General features: G+C 44.6%; 1 protein-coding gene across 2 annotated transcripts in view; it reads left to right on the top strand.

Moving 5' to 3' along the window:
* LOC105888167 (zinc finger protein 480-like) overlaps window positions 1–9,104 on the top strand; it is a 55,737-nt gene that overhangs the window by 34,059 nt on the left and 12,574 nt on the right. Inside the window, exon 1 of one of the 2 annotated variants that reach the window (XM_023507948.1) lies at window positions 8,909–8,940. The exons of the other annotated variant lie outside the window; for it this stretch is intronic. The gene's annotated coding sequence lies outside the window, so the exon portion shown is untranslated. Of the gene's footprint in view, window positions 1–8,908; window positions 8,941–9,104 lie in introns of those variants that run through there. 2 annotated transcript variants of the gene reach the window in all.

Below are 9,104 nucleotides of genomic sequence, written 5' to 3'. Positions count from 1 at the left end.
GCCACCTTAGGTGTATGTGGCTGGCGCCTTAGCCGCTTGAGCCACAGGCGCTGAGCCTTACCTCCAGTTCTTAATTTTCCCTTTTCCATCAAGCTTGCTCACTCACCATCCACTGTTCTTTCTCAGCCACAAGTGACCTCTGTATGTCTAAATCCCATTTTCATATTTCGGTCTTCCATCTTTCTCTTCCTGTCATCTGCTTATTTCCCAGGTGATCATTTTTTCTTCTCTTTTTCTTTGGAGACGTATCTCTGAAGTTTAGAAATCACTTCCTTTTAGATCTTTGTTGTCACCTTCATCTCTTACCAGTTTCCTGACTGGTGTCTCTGAAACTATATTCTCAGAAGATGGGAGTGTCCCATGATTTGTTCCTTGAACTACTTATCATCTGTGTCCACACCCACTGCCTTTCCTTGTCATGTCATCTCATGATTTAAACCCCTCCAACACGTCTCCACTGCCTCTGCAGCCCTGTTCCTAAACTCTAGAATCCTCTCCGCTGTCTTCTTTAATTTATTTATTTTTGCAGTTTTTGGCCGAGGCTAGGTTTGAACCCATCACCTCCAGCATATGGGGCCAGGGTCCTACCCCTTTGAGCCACAGCCACTGCCCTCCACTGTCTCTTTACGTCTCTGCTGGGCCATCTAAAAGGTGTCTCAAGCTTTGTATGTCCTAAAGCAGTGCTTCTCAACCTTCTTAATTGCTGCATTGTTAAAAATGGAAAAAAGGGGTTGTGACCCACAGGTTGAAAACTCGTGTCCTAAAGGGACTTTCTCACCTCTCCCAAAACGTTCTTTTGCAGTCCTCACATCTCAGACTAGGATAACCCTGTTACTTCCTGGGGTTTAGTGGAACTTCTTGTCATATATTTAAAATATATAAGATATCATGTCTTAAGTGCATTGTTATATGAAATAAGGAAAAAAATACATGTATACTTAAAATAGGTGGGGAAATAGATCATTTTGAAACTTCACCTGAGACACAGGAAAAATTTGTTTGCAGGCCTGGGCCCTCCATACTCTGCTCCCCAAGCCCTCTCTCACCTCCTATTCTGCTTGTGTCCTGCTCACTGGCTCTGCTACAGCCACATGGGCCTCTTTCTTTTCCCCAGGCTGTTCCTTCCTCAGGGTGTATACACTGGACATCTCTATTTCTAGAATTCTGCCCCTCAGCTGCAGGTAACAAGCAACTTTCTTTCCTGACATCTTTGTTCGGATATCAGCTTCTCACAGGGGACTTCTGCAACTCCTGTCCCCCATTTAACAGTTCAGCCACCACTTCATTCTCCCACCACCCTATAGACCATATTGGCTGATGTATGTGTTTCTTTTGAGACCCTCTCCTTTCATGGTCAGAACTCTGGTTACAGCATGTTCCAAGGCTCTGACCAGAGCCAGAAGCTAGGAGCAGTCCAAGCCTTGCCCCTCTGAGTTGTACTCAGGCCTGGCATCACATTAGAATGCTGAGGTTTTTTTCCAGATAAAATCTCTCATGTCCCCTTGCCATTCACCCAGTCAGGTTGGGATCCAGTGACCAGATGTGCCCAGTCAGTGTCCAGAACTGGGGACCAAGGCTGTGTGTCCTCCACTGCTGAGGGCTGGGCTCAGCATATGATCACAGAGGGATTTGGGTCTATGCCCTGGAGGGGAGCTCAGTGCAGCCCAGCTCCCCGCTGTTGCAGGATATGTGGGGTCTTCAAGAGGAGGGGGCCTAGGTCTGATGAAGGGCCACAGAAACACTAGTTCATCATCCTGTAGGAGTGTATCGTCCCTGCATGCCCCTAGTGTTATGGCCAGGAGAGAACCATCTTCTTACATGGGAAGACTTTCCCCTCTCAGGGATCCTGGTACAGAAAGGTAGTGTGTTGATTCTTAGCACTGAACACCATATTTTTTGACATTCAGGATTGACCTGTGAAAATTCACACTGAGTGAGGAAGAAGCCCAGATCAGAGGGAAGAGGAAAGAAAACAATTCTGGAATGGTTCTTGTTCAGGTACAGTGATATTTTCAACGAATTGTGTGTGTCTTTCTCCTTTCTCAAATGCTGGGCATTGGAGTTGGTGACCTTCTCTGACTCTGAGCCATCTGAGGGACATGTTTCCTTCCACTCTCCCTATGCCTTCTTTCAGTTTTTGTCATCTCCACATTGATGCCATGTCACTGTGACCCAGTCACAATGTTAGACCTAGACTAAGATGAAAAAATACCAGATAACTCTTGGCAAATTTCTGGGTCATAAGCCCTCAACAAAATGGAGTAAGTCTGGTTCACTCCCAAAATAGGGAAATTTTTTTTTTTTTTTTTTGAGACAGAGCCTCAACCTCTCTCCCTGGGTAGAGGGCTGTGGCATCACAGCTCACAGCAACCTCCAACTCCTGGGCTTAAGCAATTCTCTTGCCTCAGCCTCCCAAGTAGCTGGGACTACAGGCACCCACCACAACGCCTGGCTATTTTTTTGGTTGTAGTTGTCATTGTTGTTTGGCAGGCCCAGGCTAGATTGGAACCCACCAGCTCTAATGTATGTGGCTGGCGCCTTAGCCACTTGACCTACAGGTGCCAAGTTGGGAAAGTATTAATTGATTTCTTGCTTGACTAACTGCCTGGGAAAAAAACCAGGAAGTACCAGCTGTTCCAGAACTGACCTTTAAGTAATACCAGATGAGGAAAGTACTGAAACAAAGATGTATGACTAACTAATTGCAAAGTTCTGCTTCTGTACATTGCTTGCTTACCAACCTGTGTGTACCTGGGCAGCCTGCGTGCCAACCAGGATACATATCAGGCTTTAAAAACCTGACCCCTTAAGCAGTGGGGGCTGCTCTCCAAACCCCTGCATTAGGTGTGAGGCAGTCACCAGCTGGCTCTTTAACAAAGGACTCTTCTGCTAGCTGAGTGGAGGAGTGGTCTTTGGGAGCTCCTGGACACAACACCATGACCTTGTGAAGAGGCTCCATTGGGCACAGTCCTGGGAAGGGCTTCACCCTCAGCCCTAGGTTACATAGGACATGTGGCCCTGTGGTTTCAGTGTGGTAAGGCAGCAAGGACTATTCAGCGGCTACATCTGGGTACACTACCAGCTCTCTGTAGAGGAGGATTAGACCAGCTGCACATGAAAGTCGTGGGGTAACATGGTACATTCTGGAAAGGAAATCATCTTAGCAGACACCTTTTCTGCCTCTTTTTTTTCTTTTTTTACTTTATTTCAAGCTAAATTGAATAAATTACTATATCAACTTGTTCATGACCAAGAATAGCATGGACAGACATCAGTGATACAGAGTGTTTTATTCCATCATGTTTTAAAAGACGGAATCAGGGTGGCGTCTGTGGCTCAAAGGAGAAAGGCGCTGGCCCCATATACCGGAGCTGGTGGGTTCAAACCCAGTCCCAGCCAAAAAAAAAAAAAAAAGATGGAATCAACATAATGTCTGGGAGCAGGAGATTGGTTTAGTCATTCTGAGAGTTTCCATCCCACAGAGGTTTGCTGTTGCTGCAGGGACTCTTTTTTTTTTTCACAGACAGACAGGATCTCTGTTATGCAGGCAGGAGTGCAGGGGCCCAATCACACTCACTGCACCTTCCAATTCCTATACACAAATCATCTTCCTGTCTCAGCCTCCCAAGTAGCTGAGAGTGCAGGTGCACATCCCCACACCTGGCTGCTTGTTTTTTCTGTTGATACAGAGGGAGTCTTGTGATGTTACCCAGGGTAGGGTTGAACTCTTGTTCTGAAACAATCCTCCCACCTTGGCCTGCCACCGTGCTTGGATTTGCAGACATGAGGCACATGCGTGACTGGAGAAAATTCTTCAGTGATTGTTTCATTCTGATATTTTATACTACAAGTTTTGGGTTGTATCATAACAGATAATATATTTCATAATATGTTCATGGCATTTAGCAAGTTGTCTGTTTTCTTGTTCTTTTTAAAATTATTTTACTATTCCTTCAACTTTACATAGCACGTACTGAGTGTATCCTCTGTGGATCAGGGGGTTCTAGCCTATTCTGTATCCAGCATTGAAAAGTAAGGCACAATGTCATGTATTTGTGAGGGCTGAGATCAGCCTGTGCCCCACAGAGGGATGAGGGAGCTGTGTTCTGCCTGGGTATCATCTGTGCCCTGAAGGGAGTTCAGTCAGTCCAGCCCAGATCTTCCTGCTAAAGTGTGGGAGTGGGCTTCACTAGAAGGGGAGCGGGTTCTGAAGGAATGTTCTGAAACTCTGTGCTTTGTCTTCCTATAAGATATTCTGAACACTCCCTGGCTCAGTGGTCAGGGAGGGCTATCTTTGCACAGAGACACGTCCTGTTATATCAGAGGATGTAACATGCCATGTGTATAAATGTGGGAATGGGTCATCAAAGACACATCATCATTTTACCCTTTAAATTTTGTTTTTTGACCATTGCAATTTTATGTTAAATATTTTACATGGCTTTTAAATTGTTCTAAACATATATGTTTGTGTTTTTGTTAAGATGGTCCAATTTCACTGAAACTTCCTACTGAGGACATAATTCAATAATGTCATTGTCAGGACTATAGAAATATCAGTTATACTTTACTACAAAGAAATATAAAACATATTAGATCAAAGTACTGTGTAAAAAGAAATTTTAAAAATGAACATTGGGCACAGCACCCATAGCACAGTGCTTTAGGCGTCAACCACATACACTAAAGCTGGCGGGTTGGAACCCAGCCCAGGCCCGCTAAATAACAATGACAACTGCAACAAAAAATAGCCAGGTGCTGTTACAGGCACTTGTAGTCTCAGCTACTTGTGAGGCTGAGGGAACAGAATCCCTTAAACCCAAGAGTATGAGGTTGCTGTGAGCTGTGATGCCACAGCACTCTACCGAGGGCAACATACTAAGACTCTGTTTCAAAAATAAAAATAGTAAAACTCTGGTTTGTGGTGGCATGTGTCTGTAGTCCCAGTTGTTCTGGACCCTGAGGCAAGAGGATCTCTTCAACTCAAAAGTTTGAGGTTTTCATGAGCTATGACACCACAGCACTCTACCCAGGCTGACAGAGTAAGCCTCTGTTTAAAAATAAAAAATAAAAAGAAAGTAAAAGAGATCACCTTTATCCATAAAACAAAATGTGACTAAGAAAAAAGAACCAACAAACAAATCTTTAGAATATTGAAAGCATACTATAGAAAATGCATTATGTCTGTGATATCATGAGATATATAAATATGTATGCTTTCATATAGGGTTCACGGTTCATAATTTCCATTGTTCTTGGAACAGTCTGTTCTTATCCCATAGGGACATTTTGGCCTCAAAAGCAGGTCTCAGAAACACAAGCTCTCTCTGACCTCCTCTCTAGATAATAATTTTGGAGTTTGTAAATGAGGGTGGCATTTGGAGACAGATTTTGTGACATGAGCATGGTGGGTAAAAAGTAATTTTTCTCTTAATATGAAAAATCAGTGCATCTTAAAGTCTTCAGGGATAGCTTTGGGATAGTACAAGATAGTGAACTAAAATTTCTTTCTTTCTTTCTTTCTTTTTTGGAGACAGAGACTCACTATGTCACCCTCTGTACAGTGCTGTGGCGTCACAGCTCCCAGGAACCTGAAACTCTGGGCTTAAGTGATTCTCTTGCCTCAGCCTCCCAATTAGCCGGGACTACAGGTGCCTGCCACAACTCCTGGCTATTTTTTGGTTGTTGTTGTCATTGTTGTTTAGCAGGTCCAGGATGAGTTTGAACCCACCAGCCCCAGTACATGTTGTGGTGCCCTAACCACTGAACTATGCCCACCAAGCCTAGTTTGTCTTTTTAAGATATCAGTGAGTATTTTCTCCTGAATCCCTCCACTTGGTTAGAAAAGACCTTGTTAATTGCACATTTCATTGCTTTCTTGCTGCCCCATAACTCACATGGTATAGTGAACAGTGGCTCATATCTGAAATCCTAACACTTTGGGAGGGGGACATATGGGCTCAGTTCACGTCAGGAGTTGAAGACCAGCCTGAGCAAGAGCAAGATCACTCTACTTAAAATAGAAAAGTTAGCCTGCTAGTGTGGTGGGCAGCGCCAAGGCTGCCATTTGTTCTGGAGCCTCAGGCAGGAGGATCACTTGACTTCAGGAGTTTGAGTTTGCTGTGAGCTAAGCTGATGCCACACCATAATACCCTGGGCTACCCAGGGAGACTTTGTTCCCCCAACCCCCAAAAAAGAAAGTTTGTGAAATATTATTTAGTTAAATTTCCTAAGATATTACTTAAATAGAATCTAGATTACTGTGCGGAAACATTTATTACATAAAAATATGATAAAGGAATTTTACAAAGAGGATTTTTACAAAATGAGGGAAATGATTTTCAGATTATGATATGAAGCAATATATACTGTGGTTCATTTTCAAGTCTATGAAAAATATCCGATTTGTATATGATTCTTTTGTCTCATTTTTTCTCTTTCTTATACTATGGTTCAGCGTGTATGTTTAATGTATTTATTTCCTGTGTTACTCTAGTGACAGATGTAGGGTGCTATCTAGAGACAGCATGACCTGAGCATGCTCATAGGACAAGGGCAGGCAAAACCGAAATTCTTTATGAAAATGCAGTGTACCTTAAAGTGTTTAGCTTAGGGTTAGCTTTGGGAAAGTGCAAGATAGTGAACTGTGATTTCTTTTCTTTTCCTTTGTTTTATTTTTTAGAGACAGAGTTTCATTCTGTCGCCCTCAGTAGAGCGCTATGGCATCACAGCTCACAGCAACCTCCAGCTCTTGGGCATAGGTGATTCTCTTGCCTCAGCCTCCCAAGTAGTTGGGCCTACAGGCGCCCACAACAATGCTCAGCTATTTTTTGTTGCCATTTGGCCGGGGCTGGGTTCGAACTTGCCACCCTGGGTATATGGAGCCAGGTGCCCTACTCACTGAGCTATAGGCGCTGCCCGTGAACTGTAATTTCTTAATATGGGCCTTCTCTAAGATCAGATGCTTTCACCTGTGTGGAAGCTAACGAGCATCTGCAGAGGAAAAGGAAAACTAATCAGAGGGAAAATCCCCAGACTTCACCTTGACTTTGGGACAAGGAGATAATCTCTGTTGGTGAATCCCTAGAGGCCATTGTGTCACCTTCCTCTGGCTAGTATTTGAATTCAGAGTAATGCCTTTGAGCAACAGAGGATGTCTTTGTGGTTGTGCCAGGCATGCTGGCATCCAATAGATTTGATTTCATCCAAAATTACTTCACAAAAAAAGTTACATAATATATGCATTTACATATGATACTTTCAAGTTGGATGTGGTGGTGCACACTTACAATCCTAGCTCCCTCTAAAGCTGAGGCACAAAGATCATTTAAGAGAAAACAAAGAAAAGACCTAAAATATATAACAACTTAGCTGGGTATGGTGGCTGATGCCTGTAATCCTAACACTCTGGGAGGCAAAGGCAGGTGGATACTTGAGCTCGGTGTTAAAGACCAGCATGAGCAAGTTTGAGACTGTCTCTACTAAAAATAGAAAATCTACTCAGCCACTTTGGATGGCACCTGCAGTCCCAGTTATTTGGGAAGCTGAGTGGGTTGTCTTGAACCCACTAGTTTCAGGTGGCTGTGAGTTATGACAAGACAGGCACTCTACCCGGAGTGACAGAGTAAGACTCCCTCAAGAAAAAAAAGCGAAGGTGCCATGGTGGTGGCTCATGCCTGTAATCCTAGCACTCTGGGAGGGTGAGGCAGGTGCATTGCCTGAGCTCACAGTTGCAGACCACCCTGAGCAGGTATGTGACCCAAGAGGATCACTTGAGCCCGAAGTGGAGGAGGTTGCTGTGAGTTATGACCCCCACAGCACTCTATACAGGGTGACAGCTTCAGACTCTGTCTCAAAAAGAAAAACAAAAAAGATGTATATATTAATATATAACAAATTTTAAATCAAGTGCATTTTCTAATTACTTCATAATAAACTTGCGTTCATGTGAATTTACATGAATTTAGAACATATTGATGTGAGCCCACTATGAGGCCAACAAAGTTTATTTTAAAAGTACATAATCTCAAAAGTGTAAAGAATAACCACTGTGAAGAACGCTTACATAATTTCCATCTCTATTCAAGAGTTATTGCTTTTTTCAAACCAGCCCTGGTGACCATATTAAACTGGCCTGAGGCCTCCACACCCTGGGGATTGCCCCTCTGAAAGTCTGTCATCATCAGCTCAGGCTTGACATTCTCTCTCCACTGTGAAGGTGGAATTGAAACAGAAAGGATTTCCAGTGTGTTCTGTTGGGCCTCAACATGAAACTGCACATTCAGCCCAGGGAGGGTTTTGCAATTCCCATTGTAGGTTGCCTCACCTGCAGACATTCCTGCGGTGTTTAACATAATTGTAGAACCTATTTTATGTATTTATTTATATATTTAGAGACAGGTGTCACTATGTCGCCCTCTGTCTGGTGAATTGCGTCACAGCTCACAGCAACTTTCAAGTCTTGGGCTTAAGCGATTCTCTTGCCTCAGCCTCACAAGTAGCTGGGACCACAGGCGCCCACCACAAAGCCCGACTGTTCTTTTGTTGCAGTTGTCATTGTTGCTTAGCTAGGCAGGACTGGGTCTAACCCGCCAGCCTCGGTGTCTGTGACCGGCGCAGTAATCACTGTGGGATGGGCGCCGAGCATCAGAACTTAATCTTAATTGCAGGAATGTTGCTGGATTCCATTACCAGCGGAGTTTGACGCTTCCACCAGATTCTAGTTCCCTAACCCCTGAGTTGCCCCTGCCTCGTGGTAGGTTTGGTCGCAGAAACCCAAGAAAATGGGCGCCGGGGGAGGGAGACCCCAGGAAGCATAGGCTCCGCCCCAATCCTGTCCCGCCCACCACCAGGCTCCGCCCCAACCCCGCCTCCCCGGCGCGCTCAGGTTCCCCACAAACCCGGAAGCGGCTGGTGTGGAAAGGAGGCGACCGGTGGCTGGTGAGTTTCCCTTTTTCCGAATAGGTGTTCGCTTCGCAATCCCCAACCCATTTATGTCCGGGATCAGGGCCGTAGATACCTTAAATCCCCGCGCGGCTCCTTCCGCCCTGACTGAATTCACGTTCCAGCGAGAGTTGCCTCCTTGTAAGCTGAGTCGCCCTGAC

The sequence above is a fragment of the Otolemur garnettii genome, unplaced genomic scaffold (genome assembly GCF_000181295.1).
Source record: "Otolemur garnettii isolate 467f Iridium unplaced genomic scaffold, OtoGar3 scaffold00212, whole genome shotgun sequence".
In the NCBI taxonomy this organism is placed as follows: Eukaryota; Metazoa; Chordata; class Mammalia; order Primates; family Galagidae; genus Otolemur; species Otolemur garnettii.
Note: the sequence above shows the minus strand (reverse complement) of the source record. Positions and strands in the feature narration are given on the sequence as shown.